The sequence below is a fragment of the Anguilla rostrata genome, chromosome 11, assembly GCF_018555375.3.
Source record: "Anguilla rostrata isolate EN2019 chromosome 11, ASM1855537v3, whole genome shotgun sequence".
NCBI lineage: Eukaryota > Metazoa > Chordata > Actinopteri > Anguilliformes > Anguillidae > Anguilla > Anguilla rostrata.
Genome location: NC_057943.1, coordinates 20,940,448 through 20,959,269, shown reverse-complemented (window position 1 = coordinate 20,959,269; position 18,822 = coordinate 20,940,448).

Below are 18,822 nucleotides of genomic sequence, written 5' to 3'. Positions count from 1 at the left end.
AGAAAGGAAAATAGAACAATGGAATTCCATCAAAAAAAAGAGGACATTGAGCATTTGCTGCACCACAGAAAGGAGGCCAAAGGGACAACAGGGTTAGAGAGGGGCAGCTTCTCATGTACTGAAGTATACCTTTCACCAAGGTGTCATTTTTCTCCTTCAGCTGCTCCTAGGGGTAGCTTGAAAACATCCATTGCCTCCACAACAGAGCCAGTCTATTCTTCTAAACTTCTAAAGCATTAAACCAGTACACCACAGAACTCTTATACATACATCTGCATCCATTAACATGTGATGTTTTGACTTTCCTGCTCTACTTCAGAATAACACTGCACTGCAATGCTAGTACAGTGCTCTACCTGTACAAATACGTTGATATTGCCGCTCTACACTAATACAATGATGCGATACCAACACCATGCGTGCTACTCCGCTGCGTGTTACTGCCCGAATTGAAGAGTGAATGTCCTTGCCTTTGTCTCGAGGACGCATGAATGTTGCTTAGGTCTGAATCTGTGTAGCGCTGACAGGCTTGGCCTTCGTGGCCTATGGTCTCGGACAACAACTCTCTGCAGCATGCTCAATAGTCCCTTCACTCCACCATATTTTGTGCCATTATAACAGGCGTTGGGGCGAATTCGCTGATTGCATGTTTATTTTATTGCATACTGGAAATGGCAGCCTACTAACATGGCGATAAAAGAAGAAACGACGAGTGTTCACTAACGACCCCCCAAAACCGCAAGTAATTCAATTAATATCTGTCTTTTATCCCAAAGTTCAGCTGATTACAATCATGAATCACTCATGAATACAGCCTATGATGACTGGATTATCATAGCTAAACAGCTAGCTTTTTGCCAAAGCTTAGAACCAAGCTAGAGACGAGCAATGTTACAAATGTTCTTTCCAATGCATTTTAGCTTTTTCTGTTCTCAGCATTCTACTAATGGTGTCTGTTAGCTGTCTAATATTGCATATCTTTTGCAATGTCTTAGAACTAGCTTGCTAGATGGAGTTTTATTTAATGCAAGCTAACTGGACAATTGATATGCTCATTACTTGGATTTGATTAACTAGCTGTCTGCTATAAACAGTACATTACGCTGGATTTTGGTTGTTTGCCATTGGAATTTCAGAGTTGGCCGCTGTAAAATTCGCATTTTACAACTTCGAAGAGGACATGCACGAAATGGAAGGCACTTGCAAAAAGACCGCTCACTGAATTTGGAGATACAACGTGCCCTTTCATGAGGTATGTTGAACTTTGATATCGTAACTACAACAGAAATGTAATTAATCAGTGCAATCTTAACGTTCGCTTAGTTACATTTGTCTACTTGTCGGTGTCCGATGTGCATTACCATACCATTTATTCGGCTCTCCCGATACTGACCTACTTGGTACTTTTTGTTGGACAACGTCATAATGCATAAACATAACCAGCATGGCTCTTTCCCCGCACATCAATTCGGTCTATAAAGAGTTTCAAAACGATTTTTGAGATGAGATGTAAACTAGCTGGCTAAATTAGCATAACAAATATGCATGGTGTTGATTGTGGTTGCTAGACATTTAATTTAATCTTGTCAACGTAAATAACAATACTATCTTGAAAGCCCAATTTAAAAATCACACGAGCTCATGCCCGGTTAAGTGAAAGTTAATTTTCCAACGTTTCAGTAGGGGTTGGGGGTGTGGGCTGGGTGTGTTTCTAGAGGGGTCTGTTCTTGACTCCTATGCTGCGATAGTGATAGACTGCTGTGTCTCTGCCGTTCTACACTGCTATAATTCAAAATGGTAGATATGGTATCTCTGCACTCTGCTATACATCCGCATTTTTTATGCTACTCTGACGCTGCTATATACTGTGCTGCAACACCTTTGGTTTTCCTCAGGCTAAATTGACACAGTACTTCAACCCTGCACCGTTGTCTTGCTACACCACTATGGCCTCAGCGCTATACCGTTACACGGCTAAGCATCCCTAAATCCCTGGAATTGAGTGGCCCAGGTAGAGCCCTCCCTCCTCCACAGAAATATCACTTAACACAGATTAACCTTGGGCTGGAAAGCGCTGCCTCTCGCCTGCTGTTCCACAGTACCTGCCAGCTGCCTGCCACTAGAGTCCTCCTTATCGTCTCCCTCCATCTGCATGTGTGTGTGCGTGTGTGCGTGTGTTTATGAGAATGGTGGGGGGAGGTGAGGGTGGAATGGTTTCTTATTAATAAACCATTACCTTAATACTTTTGTTCATGTGTGTCACATTACATGATCCAGAGCTTTCTCCTCCATTTTCTGGTCCCTTCGGCCAATAGCCTGTGCATCTGCACAATTGGGGAGGGTGAGGGGAGTCGGGATGTTGTTGTTTCCACGGAAATCAGAGTTGGTTTCAGATTTCAGCCGGATGATTAGGAAATGTATCTGTGCATGTGTGTGCAAGAGTGTCTTCACCTTCGTAATATTCTTTGGGAGATGTTATCAGAGACGTATTTTTAATTACAATTAGGACACAGCTCATTTCTCCTGTACACATTCACCTGTGTGACCCTACTAGGGGACGCTTGTCACTATACTGTATATTTGGAGGTAATGCAGGTACAAATCAAATTATTGTCAAAGCATCACGCATGTCTATTAAAATATACTGGTACTGTAAATAGTCTCTGTATTGAGTTGTTCAGCCTGAGTGGTGTTGAAAAGAATGTGAATGTAAATGATGATTTGGTGCCAGAAATGACTATTTAAGTCACCATGTTTGGGTGTTTGTTTTCTATTCTAATGTTGCATACATTCTCTATTGTTATGTGTACTAAAGGCTTGCATTTCTGTTAGCAATTATATAGTAACGTTAGCCAGTGCTTGCATTACCAGTTAGCTCGCATAGCTTACGGTAAGCTAGCTAAAGTAATCAAGCAATGGAAAACAGATGAAAACAGCCATGGAATACTTTAGAAGAATACGCAGTTAGCCATGACTATTGGCAGTTAGCAGGCTACATTGCACTTCCCCAGTGTTAGGTGGAAATACTTAGTAATTACTAGAATATACATTAGAACTCTTTTTACGGTGCAACACCTTACCGTTAGGAATATGCAAAACTGAACTTGAACACATTATAACTAGGCTATGTGTTAGCTTACACGTAGCTGGCACTACCAACCCCTGAAGCCATACAACTATAGTAAAACCTTTTGGCTGGAAGTCATTAATGTTCACATTGTCCTCTCCACCAGCAGTCATTTTTTCGATTTAATGACTTCTCTGCTCTTAAATTATGTTCATTTCAGATAATTCTGTGGAGCAAGAGCTTTTGACTAGTCTAGTTTTAAGATTTTATTTATTTTAGACTAAGTTCAAGACATTTCATTTGCAAATAAGCTTTTGAGTCATTTAAGGGGATAATTTCTGTTTTTTTTTAAGTTTTAGTGTGTGTTATTTATTGGTTCAGTCAGTTTTTGTGTGCAATTAAGAGTATAATGTATTTCTGGAAAATATCTGGCAGCTTTATCTGGTCTCTATCGGAGGTTCATGGTCAAAAGCAAAAAAAAAAAAAGATTAAACCAGCACTGAAACAGCTTATACACTGACGTTATGCCTCCAGAGGTTGTACGTGTCTTTATTACATTTAAAAATTCAAAACATTTAAAATTATTCTTCAAGAGAACTTATTTAATGTAACCTCAAACACTGTGCTCATGTTGGCAAAACATAATTTGTCAACACTGCATGAATCCTTGGGAGTGAAGAGCTAGTACTGCTTGAGAACTGAGAAAGAAGGAGGTGTGGGAAGGAAATAAAAGTTCATTTATGCCTATAATGTTGAACCAATACTATAAAATTAATCTGTTCATATGTACAGCCTTGGAAAATATTGCTACAGTTACCTGAAGTGTATTTTCTTCCTTCAGGCCACACATCCCCAGACCATTGTACCAACCATTGTAAAGCTGGCAGGTCATCAGAGATGTGTGTTAGTGTTTCAAATGTCCTTCATTGCACCTAAAAACTGTCTGGGACAATTAAAAACATGCAGTAAACTGAAATTATATATTTTTAAAACCCCAGAATGTGAACTGTCCCTTTAAGATTTAATTTAGTTATTTTGGAGTTATGCCTCATGCATTATATTGCAAGTCATATCACTATTGCAGTAACTACCAGAATAATACTATGATATTTTATCCATATAGTGCAGCCCTAATGTGAGTTGTGTGTGCACATTGGCTGTGAAATAGGTTTGTGTTATGTACAGTATATTTGTTCCTTGACCTGAAATGTGTACATATAGCTTTTTGTGAGAAGTATATGTAAATGTGCTCGTGCTCTTTTAAATATATGCCTGTGGTGTTTTCCTATGAGAAATGTATGTTTGTTTTGTTAGTGTGTGTGAAACGTGTGGGTGTTTGGTAGTGTAACGTGTGTGCACGCGATGTTAGTGTGCACTGTGATGTGAAGGAGAGCACTTGTCTCTCCTCCCTGCTGCGGTAGCTCTGTTGCCGTGCTCACGTCTCTTGGCTCCGTTCCTCCCCTCTTTGTATTATTTTCTCAAACAGTGAAAATGCATATTGTTTGATACCGCATTATCGTCTAAAACTGAGATGGAAAAGTAAATGCGAGTTTGTTTACCTTATGTCTGAGGTATGTAAATGCTTAGCTTATTTCCTGCTTTGTACTTGCCCAGGGCTGAACGGACTAACCGTATTCTCTTCATTCTTGTTTTTATTTATGAGAGGGAGAGAATGAGAAAGAGAGAGATGAATAACTGAACAGTGTGACTGTGTAACGCTCACCTGAGTGTGCTCTGAAGGAGGATGGATGCTGACTTTTATTTTTATTTTTAATATGGTTAAGCTATCTTTTCACTTAAACATTTTTAGGTCTCGAACACTAGACTCCTTGACAGCCTGTGTGTCTGTCAAACTGATGTAATGGAGGACAAGTATGCACTTAAGTGAATAACAACTACAGGGAAACATTAAATGTCTTGACATTTTCAATATCCATTACTGCAAAGTGCAAGTAGGAGAATGCCTAAATTAGACCAGGAGACAGTGGAAAAATCAATACGGCTAAGATGAAAATTGATTTGAGCTCTGATTGTTGAGATTATTACTCAATGAATGATGTAAGGCAGTAGATGTTGGAATGCAGTCATATGATTTCAGTCATATGAAAATTGAGTTACTTGCTGAAATTGAATGGGTCTCCATCTCATTGCATATTCGGCCCTGAATAACGATTTACGGGTATTTAAGTCCTGAATGTGTTCATAAAACTCTCACTTAATGCGCAGATTGCTGCATAAGTTTATAATACATTAACTTCAGACTATTCAGTCAAATGCATACCAGTCACTCGTAAGTTGTATCAAGTTTACAATCGAGTAATGTGTTCCTTCCCCAATAAGCAATAGTTTCTCCAAATACACGTCTTTCTGTTTAACCCTGCTCAGAATGAGACATGGCCAGTCACATGATTGCAGTGACAGGCATAATTAAAAGCCTGTGAACTGTAAGTACTGACCAGGATTCTCACATAGTCATTACAATACATTTTCCAATCACATTTCATATAACTGAATCTTCTTCATCATAGACAGAGTTATTAAAATATGGTTAAGACAAACAAACTAAAGTACTTTATCATGTCTGGAAGCCCCAGAGCTTGTCTTATCTTGATTTTGAACATCCTTATTTCTGCTTACTCCGCCCCCCCCCCCCTTATCTCATGTTTAGGTGACATTAGTATTGCTTTGATTGAAGTGGACATCCATACTATTGCTAGGCATGTTGACAACTGAGCTTTCTTTTTTGTTTTCTTTAAATTACTTTTCAGGACTAGATCAGTTATTCTCAATAGTAACACAGGACAGAATAGAAAAGTAAAATTAAATAGTTTTAGCTGTTAAAACAATTAAGATGGTTAAAAAGTTACCGTCTGGGTTTGTCCAGAGCTGCAGTTAAAGAGAACTTAATGAGTAAGGACTCTGTGCATAGGTAGTATATCCAGTGTTGGAGCCTTACAGGGAGCAGTTCACCTAGCAGTGACCTTCCTGAGAGAGTCTTAAGAGGTTATTTTTGTCACCCAGGTAACTGAGGTCCCTCTTCTCCATTACAGAAACAAAATCCTCCATCTCACTGGAAGCTTCCAAAATACAATATTGTATTGTATACCACATGGTGTCCTCTCAAATGACATTATAAAAGGGCCATTATAGAGGATGCAAATGGATAAACAAACATATGAAGAAAAGGCTATCAGAAGCTGTTTCATAAACACTCCTGTTGTTGGGCAGCCTTTTTTTGCTGTGTTTGTAGAATGCACGCATCAGCCTTGTGAATCGAATGTGTGACACATTGTTCCCAATCAAATGAGGTGGGGGGCGTGACATGCCCCCAGGATGCTCTGGCAGTGCCACACCCCCAGACACGCAAATGTACCCAAATGTGAGCCCGTCTGTGGCAGTTTCTCTCTGTCTCTGACCGTTCACCCTAAAACTGAGAGACAGGTGGACTCTCTTGCATCCACTTCCCTTTTTCTGTCTGGTTACTCTTGTGGGAACCTCCAGAAATCCAAACCGTTACTGCCTTGTGGTCCCTTTTTTGTAGAAATGTATAATGCGCCAAAAATGTTAAAGAGACACTTACCTGCAGATAGCAATGATGCATGAAAGTTTAAATCTGCTTTCTGAATTTTCAGTAAGCTCATCAATATTGATTAAACTGCAGACTAGTGTTGAGGCACGGGAACACTGATACCAACACTTTTTTAAGGCTTTTAGCCCGATTGTTATTCAGAATCTTAACGATCCCCTTCGAAAGTTGATTGATTAGCAGAGCTGTTTGGCTCTGTCGCCACGGACAACAGGAATGTGCAAAAGATACAGTAAACAACACTTAAAGCAAAATTAATTATTGTAATTAATCCCCTTTTTCCTGCGCACAATGCTAATGTACTAGTCTGCCAGTTGCACCCGGCCATTTTAAATTAGATGAATAAATTTGGAACTTAATTATATTTGGACCTCAGAGCTATTATTTTCCATTATTGAAAGGGGGAAATGCAGAGAAGATGGTAGAGCCACAAGCTCTGGCAATCTAACGCGTAGATAGACAGGCCCATCTTTGTATCTCTCCTGTTGTGCGTATGCATGCTGAATGAATGAATGTTTTTTAGCTCTCCCCTGAGCCTCGCCCTCTGTGTACCTCCCCAGTGCATAATGAGGGTCAGTAAACAGCTTCGCCTTTATTTTCACTGTCAGAAATGAAAAGGAAACAGCAGTTAGGAAAGCCCAGAGTCATATCGGAGAGCCCACTGGAACTCAGGGGTTAGGTAGAGGCAAGTGTGAAACACACACACACACAGACACACAGGTAAATCACAGGGTGTGTGTATGAAGTAATTAACATGGGATTTGAGTCCTCAAAGTTTAACTGCCCCCTCCTCCTCCTTCCCCCAAGTATGTGGAAGGCCTGTAATCTAATTAAAAGCTGACAGTAGCTAGGGATCCCAGGGTCATGGTGCCCGGCCCCCCCCCCCCCATGTCCCCGTCACTTTGAAGCCTGTGCTGGAGACAGCCTGCATTAGGCCTGTCTGCAGCTCAACGCTGCTGCCATGCCCCCCCCCCCCCCCAGTCTGCTGGATGCTAAGGAGAGAGGGAGGACAGGCCTCCAATGCCCCTCATGCTGCACGTTTCACTGTTCCGAGTTTCGCATATTCTTTTAAAAAGGGGAACTTTTTCCCGTGCAACATGCATTCCTCTGCGTGGGAGTTTTTTGTAGATCGATGGAACCCCCAGCCAGGCCTACGTTGGCCCCTGTTTTTCCCCCTTTCTCCCACTAACGCTCGGTCCCTGCAGTAATTGCTGGGTCACGTTTCCTCTTTCATTTCTTTAATTGAAGCTTCGCGCCGGGTTTGGAGCAGAGAGAGAAGGGCTCCAGTGTTGGAGAGGGGCAGTCATATGGGGAATATGCTCCTCTGGTCTGGGAAACAATCAGTGCCCCCTCTCCCCGCGCTTTCTCCCTCCGCTGCGATTTCCATTCAAGTCCAGTCCTCAGGCACAAAAGCCCTCCATTTATTTATGTATCCAAGAGAAGGAAATGGACTCCCAGCCAGCGGAGGTGGGGTGAGCAAGAGGTAAAGTGCCCTGTACATTGTGTGTGTGTGTGTGTGTGTGTAATCTAAATGTCAGTAAGAATTGTATCTGAATAAATGTGCAAGAAAAAATTACTAAAATGTAATAAAAAAATAAAAAAATAGAAAAAACCTACACAAGTGTGTGTGTATGTGGATGGGTGATTAGCAGGCTGGTTGAGACTAAGCTGGGAATCATGATAAAAACTTGGGTGGGAGGAGCAGATTTCTGTCCCAAACAAACAAAAGAGCCCCAGATGCTTCAGGACGGAGACCAAATGCACTTCAGTGCAGAGACCCCTCAAGCTTCAGCAGAGAGGCCATACATGTTTTAGTAGAGAGACCCCACACATTTCATAGAGACCCTTGTGTGATCTACTGTAAGAGTCTTTCAGACTCTCGGCTATTTTCCCACAGGATAAAATGGGAACTTAGCGAACCCTTCATAGACCATTTTGCCCAGTGGATTGAGTAGAGGCTGTGCAGTAATCAAGATGGCATCTGTTTACAGCGGGATCGGGTCATCTTAGCCTGGATTCGCACGTGTCACAGCTGTGCGCACGCAGACGCAGGTCCCCTCTCTGTCCCCTGAGAGACCGGCCCCGTCGCGGCCGTCCCTGTGATCCGAGCGCTGTCGTCTGCTCCGGTTTCGGAAGGCGACAGTCGCCAGCGATCCGCGCGCCAGAAAGTGAGCCCGCGAGCGAGGGGCGGGCTGCGGCCGTATGAAAGCAGACGCGCGATTCAGCCGGGCGTCGCGCGGCGGCCGGCCCGTAATGGGCCCAACGTGGCCCTTATTAGATTGGCTAATGCGACGCGTGGAGCGGGGGGCCGGGGTGGCCTCCATTAGCCCGAGCGAGAGGGAGAGCGCTGACCTCCCGGCGCTGCTGTAAGAGAATCCTCTCAGGCCGAGGGGAGCCCACTCTGTCAGCCCGCCCCGCTCCGCTCCCGCGGCCGCGCATTGATCTGAGCAGCGCGCCGACTTCCCTCTAAATCACATCATGAAAACGGACACCACCCGCCGGCTCCAGCTCTTTACAGACCCCCCCCCCCCCTCCCTTTTTGGTTTTAGCCTCCTTGTTGGGACGGGGTGGACGAGTGCAGCCAACCTGGAGAAATTAGCAAGTGTGAGAGTACGCGCCTGTCAGACCTGCCCACGTAGACGCAGACACGCCCGCTCGCTCCAGCTCTCCCTCCTCACAAGCTCAACAGAGAGCCTAGCACTACCTCAGCCAGGGAGACCAGAGGACTTACAGACCTGTGTGATCTCCAGCTGTCAGCTGCAGCTGCGTCAGAGTACTCTCTCCCCACACCTCTCCAGCCGCTTTTCCATCTTTCTTTCTTGCTGCTTCTCTCCCTCTCTCTCTCTCTCTTCTCCCTGTCTGTTTCCCTCTCTGACTAATAATTGTTTTTCTCCCTTCTCCCTGTCTCTGTCCCACTCTCTTTACATGTCCTCTATTGTGCTTTCTCTTTCTCTCCTGGTCTCTGTCCTCTCTCTCTCTCCCTCTCTCCCCCACTGTTCCTGTGGCGGTTGCTGAAGCTCTGCTGGTTCGTGTTTGCGACGAGTCCTATCGAGGCACGGCTCCCTGGACATTCCAGGCCCTGCAGCCTGCGCTTACCAGGCCCCTGGCCCAGGCCTGTCGCTTACAGCCTGGGCCCAGGCCATGCCTCCTTACCAGGCCCCAGGGCCAGCCCTGCCTGCTTACCCAGGCCCCTGGGCCCAGCCCCTGCCTGCTTTACCCAGGCCCCTGGGCCCAGCCCCTGCCTGCTTTACCCAGGCCCCTGGGCCCAGGCCCTGTCTGCTTTACCCAGCCCCCGGGGCCCACCTCCTGCCTGCTTTACCCAGGCCCCTGGGCCCAGCCCCTGCCTGCTTTACCCAGGCCCCTGGGCCCAGGCCCTGCCTGCTTTACCCAGGCCTGAGGGGCATGCCTCAACCTTTCTGTTATATATATATATATACACACTCACCGGCCACTTCATTAGGTGACAGGAGTGGCACCCAGTGTGGTCTTCTGCTGCTGTGAATCAGAATCAGAATCAGATCAGAATCGGGTTTATTGCCAAGTAGGTTTACACATACAAGATTGTTGGTCAGGTGGTGCGTATGACATAAAATAGATAAAGAGTAGCAAAAAAAAAATGAACAATAGCGTAAAATAATACAACATGCACATCTTCAAGGTTTGACTTGGTGTGCATTCAGAGATGCTCTTCTGCATACCTCGATTGTAACGAGTGGTTATTTGAGGTACTGTTGCCTTTCTATCAGCTTGAACCAGTCTGGCCATTCTCCTCTGACCTCTGCCATCAACAAGGCATTTTTGCCCAGAGAACTTCCGCTCACTGGATATTTTCTCTTTTTCGGACCATTCTCTGTAAACCCTAGAGATGGTTGTGCGTGAAAATCCCAGTAGATCCGCAGTTTCTGAAATACTTAAACCAGCCCGTCTGGCACCATTAACCATGCCAGGTTCAAAGTCACTTAAATCACCTTTCTTCCCCATTCTAATGCTTGGTTTGAACTTCAGCAGATTGTCTTGACCATGCCTAAATGCATTGAGTTGCTGCCACGTGATTGGCTGATTAGAGCAGTTGATGTTTTAAGTTTTAATTGTTATGTTAATGCAGATAAATCACGATTGCAAAGCATTGTCTCGCAGTCGGAAGTTTGGTGTCTGATGGGGAAAGTGTGGTGCCGTGAGGTGTTCATTTATGAAACTTCAGGCTCCAGCGTTTTTCTCTCTGCTGGACTGCTCAGAAGAAAACAGCGAGCGCCACTGTTTGGAACTAACTTTCGCTGTTCACTTCCAGCCTGCAGTGAGCCGCTGCACTGGGGAAAGGGCGTTCTGTGTTCAGCTGCCACACACACACGTGGCGTAATTGGCCGCGCCATTAACACCTCGATGTTGGGGTTAATTATTTTCAGTGCCAGGCTCGACAGCCCGAGTCTGTCGCGCTGAATTCACGGGCCCGAGATCAGAGAGGGCTGTCAGTCCACCTTTCAAACACACTCTGATCTTTTATTGCGTCCCTAAAAAGAAGGAAAGGGATAGCTCAAGGAAAGAAGGAAAACAGTGAGGAGGGGAAGGGGGGCCCTATTAGAATGGCTGGTGATTATGTGCTGTCCTCCCCAGCTCCTTCCTGTACCTGACCCCTGGATAACCTCCAAAACTTTCAAACATTTGAAAGGAGTCAAGGAGTCCATTCTGTGGCGAGGCAGCGGCGTGTGCATTCCGAGCAGGCTATCACCACCATCACTTGACAAGAATTATATAATTGCAGCCTGTGATCTCTTTTAGGCCAAAACGCACTCATTTTCCTCAAAGACCATTTTGAAGTTTCTTTTTCTCCTTCTGGGCCCCCCCCCCCCCCCACACACACACACACACATACACAGACACGCACACACACACACATGCTCTGCCTTACTCCCACCCTCCCTCCATTTCCCTTGAATGTTAAAATTATACACATTAATTCACTCCTTCCCTCTTCATCTCCAGCCTCCCCGTTCTCCTCCTGCCCCCTCCCCCAATTCAGTGTTACGATACTCGTTTAAATTAAATACAATTAGGTTAATTCTCTGCCACCTTCATTTATTCATCGAATTATTGAGTTATTTATCACTGTGGACTGTGTGAGTGGAGTAGGGTCAGCCTGTGTCCTGTGCTTACTGGGAGGAGAGAGGGAGAGAGGCGACTTGCAGTATCGAGAGTACATCTTGCTCGCCCGCACGTGAGACACATGGGGTTCAGCTGCTTAGAATGGGGTACAGGGCACACGCGACGGCGCCACTGGCTCTCCCTCTCCCCTGTGTGCCAGTCTTCAGCCGTGGCATTTAGAAAATCCAGGATGGCGTGGGTTTGAATCCCAGGTAGGGGAGTTTCATCGTCGCCTTGAGCAAGGCAGTTTCGCCTGAGTTTCCTCCAGTATAATTGGAGCCATATTGATGGGGTACAGAATAATTAATATGTAAAATGAGGGGCCTCTGGAAAGAGAACGAACCCTTCTGTTTGCAAGCTCGAGCTCTGAACCTGAAAGAAAGACTGTTTGCATTTAATGAGTGTCAAATTCAAACATTTCAGTGTAAGTCAAAATGCTAATTGCGCATTCTTTCTTTCTCCTTATTCGTGCTGTTTCTTTTTGTGTAGCTGGGGTCCAGGAACCATTGGTAGTCTGAAGGAAAATCAGGGGGTTCTCAGAAAAATGGAAGCTGGAATTGACCTTTTTAAAAAAATATTTAGTTAAAATATTATTTATTATGGAAATACTTATTATTTCAGTTTTAAAGAAAGTTTAACAACTTTGGGAGCCTTGCTAACATAGCGAATTTCTAACATTGTATTTTACAAAAATAGATAGATTTTTTAAATTTGATTAATAATATAATTACATCATTGCAACTTGTGTTCGGTGTTTAAAGAAGTTTTGAAAGCCACCCATTTTAGTGTTGTCATGAGCCAGTGTTGAGCCTGATAGCCCCTTTGGAACCCCCATATATTTCCTGTATTTTTGGGTTCCATCTCCATCTTCCAGATGACTAACAGACAGCCTCTAGGGTGCATGAAGCAGCATGCACTTTATTTATGAAGCCTTTATTCATTATTTGCTGCAATATTTTCATGCTATATTGCAATATATCTGCTAAATCTAGAATTTCATAACTGCACGCGTAATTTGTTCTGGTTAACTTCCCCACACATGGCATTCCCGCAGTTTGCTGCCTGAATCTGGGGAGTCCAGTGTGGATGCTCCTAATGTACACCATAATGCCGTTTCTTTAAAACCAGTTTTTCTACATAACTGGCTAGCGTCAGGTATCCGTTCACTACGATGTATCTGAGAACTAAATTAAGGAGCCCATTTCACTAATTGATTGAATTCCGTAGATGAGCGCCTGCAGTCTCTTCCCCTCGCTATGTGCACCGCGTGTTTGGGCTGGAGAGCCATGCAGACGGGCACGAGCAGACCAGCGTGCCACGCGTGTGCATGTACAGCCAGCGTGCCACGCGTGTGCATGTACAGGCAGCGTGCCATGCGTGATGCGTGTGCATGTACAGCCAGCGTGCCACGCGTGTGCATGTACAGCCAGCGTGCCATGCGTGATGCGTGTGCATGTACAGCCAGCGTGCCACGCGTGATGCGTGTGCAAAAAAAACTTTTGGTTCAGACTATCTTGTTTCTCCTTAATGTATGCATCATAGTAAAGGCTTTTTATCTACATGTTGTTCAATGGACTTAAGTGGACTTGATCCTGAGTTTGGTTACACTGTTGTAAGTCGCTCTGGATAAGAGCGTCAGCTAAATGCCTATAATGTAATGTAATGTAATGTGTGCATGTACAGGCAGAGTGGTGCGTTTCACAGGCCTTTTCCGTCATGTTTAAGCATCGCACTGATGACTGGAGCGCTTCAGTTTTGTACGGATTTGAGTTTGTCCTGTGTTTCGTTTTATTTGTTTGCGAACGGAGGCCAAAGGCTCATGCATATGGTTACCGATCTATTGAGCTTAATTTGAAACAGTCACAAATGTGTTTGGCTGTGTAAATATTGTGTGTTCCGAATTCCGACCGAGTTATCATGTGCTTCTGAGGCTAATCCAGTATTTTGCGTTAAAGTAAATATTGCAGTTTATTTTAAAACATGATATGCTACTTCATTGCTTGACTTTAATTTTGGAATCTATGCAGCCAGCCAGCAACCCCCCTCTCTATACTTAGTCCGGGCTTTTGATCGGTGCAGTCTGCAGGGAAATCTGATGTGTTGATAATGACTAAGAATATTTTGTACATTTGTATTTATGATTCTGCTGTCTGCTAGCATCTGTGTTTGTTTGGACTAATATTTTTCTGTGGTCCTGCAAGCAATTAATTAATTAGGCACCATTTGTCACTATGCAGCCTTATTGTACAGTAGCCGTGTTCTGACATTGCTGTTTCAGGAGTCTGTGCTGTAACAATGCACGCTCTGCAGAACAGAAGGGCAGTTGGAACAATCTCCTGGGCATTAACATATCGTCACGCGAGCCAGCTCATAACCAGTTAAATTTTCCCGAATGTTTGGGGAAGAACAACTGCTGTTTGTCTTTGCAGGTGAATGAGGTGTAAAGTCATGTCTTCATACACCAACAGCTCTTCACATGGAGAAAAAAACAGGACTGTGGCAAAGAAACACCGTTTTACTCCACTTTTCTCTGAGCCCTATTTAAAACTGTAAACCTGTTGGCAGATATTGGTGGTGAAAAAGTGGCCATGAGCAGAGGCTTAGGAGGGTTTGGTAAAGGGTTTGGTAAATATTTGCTGAGGTCCCGGCTGAACGCGCTTTCCGTGACGGAGTGCGGGGAGAGGAGGGCCACGCCAGGGCCCAGGGAAGTTTGCATGCGCTTTTGCATGGGGCCGCGTCCAAGCCCAGCTCATTTGCAAGAGAGTGGAGATTCTTAACTGGGATTCAGAAAACAGGTAGCCCCTTATCTTCCCCGCGCTCTGATCCAGGGTTATAAAACGTGCAGTAATGGAGCATGAATTGCCTGATAAACAGAGATACTGCGCTTTTTCCCCAACAGCTTGAGATAAGAAAGTGACATCCTCTTCATTTGACCAAACTCCTAGCACTTCCTGTCCTTCTTTTCTGCTCGCTGTTTGCTGTTATGCACTGGCACTGGCGAAATTATATGCGCTTCAGTTAACTCAGTATTTTACAGGCTTTGCGCTCGTGAGTTCTTCTTCTGGCAGATAAAGTTCAGAAAAAAGATTCTTTTGCATTTATTCTTGCACAAATCTTTACGCAAACCCCACAATATTTAATTGATGAAGGAAATTGTTTTTTTTTTTCTAATCTGCATTATTAAGATGTCATATCCTAGCATTCATTTTATGTGACAAATTTTTTTTTACATGGCTTGTTTTTAACAAAATGTTGTTAAAAGTCAACACACCGTACAGCAGTCAGAGCTGCAGTTGCCAGTGATATGCCAGTCTATGCCAACTTTAACAGTTGTCTACTCATTTAAACCAATTTCATCTAAATCTGTGGACAGCTTTCTCAGTAATCCTGCAAACAGACAGACAGAATTACAGAAACGGTCCCATAAATCCTGCTCTGGCTATAATAAATGCACTTATTATTTTGGTGTCTTCTCAGTGGTCATCCTAAAGGTTCACTTTAAATGAGCAATCTCCCCAAAGCAGGTCATGTGCTTGGCATCTGATATGTTTGTGGAGGAGATACAAGGATATACAGTAAGAATCAGGAAACGGCAACAGCAATTGTAATCATTGTTGTCATCGTTGATAATAACGATGACGTTGCTGTTGCTGTTATTGTTGTAGGATGTAATGCAGTAGAGCACAAGAGCCCTGAGAATGATACTGCGCATTACTTGTGATCACTGTGCAGCGATAAAATGGAAAGGCACAGAACTGCGGGCAGTGTGACACGTGCAGAGTGCAGTGTGAGCGTGAGCAGGGCCAGCTATGCCATCAGACCAGCTGTAACCTAAGAGACGGGGGGGCTCTAAACACATCCACCAGTCACCTCCTAATAGGCATTTAAAAAAATCTGTTTACTGTAACAATGTACCTCGCAAACCAGTGCCATTTTTATTAACTGAATACTATGCGTCCTGTGTTCAGAAGTATCTGCAGTACTGAGGAAAACACTGTGGACATCGAGGTCAACCCACTGATCTGGCACAGGAAGTTTTCTTCAATCTATCAAATAATGGCAGGGTTAAAATGGCCAGATTAAGAATTTTTTTTTGTTCCAGGTTAATATTCACTCAAAAAGGGGCAAACAAAAAAGAAATGTCAGAAATGTGAGCAATAAACGCACTGCTGTTATGTTATGTTAATGCTGGGCTGCCTGCCGCTTGCACAGAAACCACTCCTGTTTGGATCCTGTATTCATTTCTTTTTGTTGTTTATGATCTGAATTGACAAATGAATGTGATATGAAGATTCTACACTATATTTAAGATTGAATTAACCTGTCAATATTTTTGTTAATGTTGATTTTTTTTCCCATTCGTATTTCAATTATGCTATTTTTTCTTAATGCATTATTGGGAATCTAGTAGTTTATGTTCCTTTTGTGCAACACTGGAAATATTTATTATGAAACATTCACATTAAATAATAGCTCAAAATAAAAATAATTATTATAAAGTACAATGAATGGCTTGTTTTCTTATATCCATAAGCATAGATATTTATTACGAATGTATTTCTATTTCCCAGCCAAAAATATAAGCAAAGAGATTTAATGAACTGAAACCATTAAAAATATTTATTAATAATATTTTGGAGCCACTTACTGGAATGCAGTCCTCTTTTAAATGGTTTAAATTTAAGAAGTTTAAAATCTTTCCTTTGGAGCGCCTGTTTGCGCAAAACTACTGCAGTGTTCTCCCTCAGAGCTGCAATTTTGATGTGGCCATAAGAGGGCAGTAGTGATCTGCAGTGTGTGGTCTGGAGAGAGAGCAGGGGGGTGCAGGTGGTGGTGGGCTGCTTGGAGGAGGGGGAGTTTGAAGCGGTTTCTCCGTACTGACTGGTACAGCTATGAAGACCCTGGGTAACTGGGATTTTGTAGATTTATAACAAGGGACCAGCCATTTTTATTTTCACCTCTTCCAAACAACAAAAAGCCCTCTGTAAAATCTGGTGTGTGCTTTATGTCGGTTGGCCATCGTGCTCTCGTCTCCCTGACACTACATGGAAAAAGGCCTGAGATTATCTGTTGAAGGGACTTATTTTGCTGTCCTATGTGACTGTTCTCTCACTCTTGGTCATGCAGAACCTGAAACTACTTTCAGTGGCTTTGTATCTCCTGCTAGGTGCTTTCATGTCTGGGCTGAGAAGAAGCTCCACTCAATGTGGAAGTGGGTCTTCACTCTCTATGAATTTAGGACCTTAAACCAAATATTTCCCTTCTTTTGCTGGTACTGTACATTACTGGCATTTAGCAGACACTCTTACCTAGAGCAACTTTCAAAATCGTGTTTGTTGTTCATTTTGTTTAAAACATAGTATCCATTTGTGCAGATGTTTTGAAGCAATTCAGGTTAAGTACCTTTCTCAAGGGTGCAACAGCAGTGTCCTACCTGGTACCTGCAACCTTTGAGTTACAAGATTAGGTCCTCAACCATTATACTACACTACCACCCTATTGTGTACGCTTTAATTAGACAATTAAAAAATATAGATTTTGGTGGCGATATAAACATGAAATATGGAGATGATGCTGATGATGATTAATATGGCCTCATGTATGTTCTATATGGTTTGATCATAAATAGTTTGATTAAGAGGGATTCTCAAAGTTTATATGGGCTTGCTTTGATTCTCCCCAATGATCTTGATAGCTGCAACCCACTGATTGCTATCAGTGATTCAGATGAGTGGTCGCCTTGTTATTTTCATTAGTTGGTTAAAAGAGCAAATGGTCCCTCAGTTGTAAGCTTCACAAATAAAGGTGCCAGTGTTGAAGAGCTTGCGCTCCAGCATAACTTCTCCCTGTTCTTAGGAGAAGATGCAAACCACTCTGTTTGTTGAAATAAGTTTTGCATGACCAAACCCATTAAATGGTAAAAGTTTTCTGCTTGATTATAATTTTTTACTGCTGTCTAAACTCCAGAAATACAGGGTTTGTCTGATTTCATGTGCCAAGCGGAGCCCTCAGTGAAGTTCCCAGAAAAACTTTTTACACAGAAAAGAAAGGTCGTTCCGCTGAATGCTTCCTATGGTTCTCCCCACAACCTTCAAAGAACCTTCAGTATCTGAGTGGAGATTCATCATAGTGGAGGAAAAAAAACCCTTTTTTTCCTTTTTAAATAATGCACCAAATCAGGCCCCAGGAAGATAGTGGAGTGAACTCATGAAACTGAAATGAGATTTTAAAATAAGAAAAGCCTGTGATATGGATTAGAGTGGGGAGGGAGTGTGTATATCCCCCCTGCTCTTTCACTCCCAGCATTCCCTGCAGTGGTCAATCAGAGACCTAAAGTGGGGCGTGGGGGGCAGGCTGAGCGCCATTATCTCCTACAGCCTGTGGAGCTGTGCGCTCCTTCCAGGCCTCCCCCCCTCCTCTTTCTCTCTCTCTCTCTCTCTCATTCTCCTGCTCATTACTGTGCTTATTATTCCTCTCTTTAATTGGGAGGCATTTCATCAGCGCTAATGAGATCCTGGACGGTGCCGGAGCGGCAATCCTGGCGCTCACGCCGGGATTTATCAGGAGCCGCGCAGCTCCCTGACGCTTTCGGAGACCCCCCCCTCCTACCCCCCACCCCCCACCGTATCCGCCCGGAGATCAGCGAGCGCTGCGGTTCCACCGCTGCTCGCATCGAAGCTACGCGCGACGTCACCTCACATACAACTCTACAACACTGTGCAGCGCCATTCAGCAGCGCGGCGTATGCTATCGTAATGCGCATAGCTCTGCGAGCCCGACTGTGACCGCGTAATACAGCCGAACACAGGGCTAAAACTCCATCAGAATATGAGCTAACATTACACGCTTTCATTTCTTAGCCTTTATCCAGCGCGACTTACCCGGTTTAAATTTTACACGTTTGTATGGCTGGATGTTTACGGACGAAATTCAAAGGAAAGACCGTGCTCAAGGTCACCAGAGTGATGCGTATTGAATCTGTAGCTTTTGCTCCACATAACAGATATTCAACGTGCTCTGACGTGTGTCA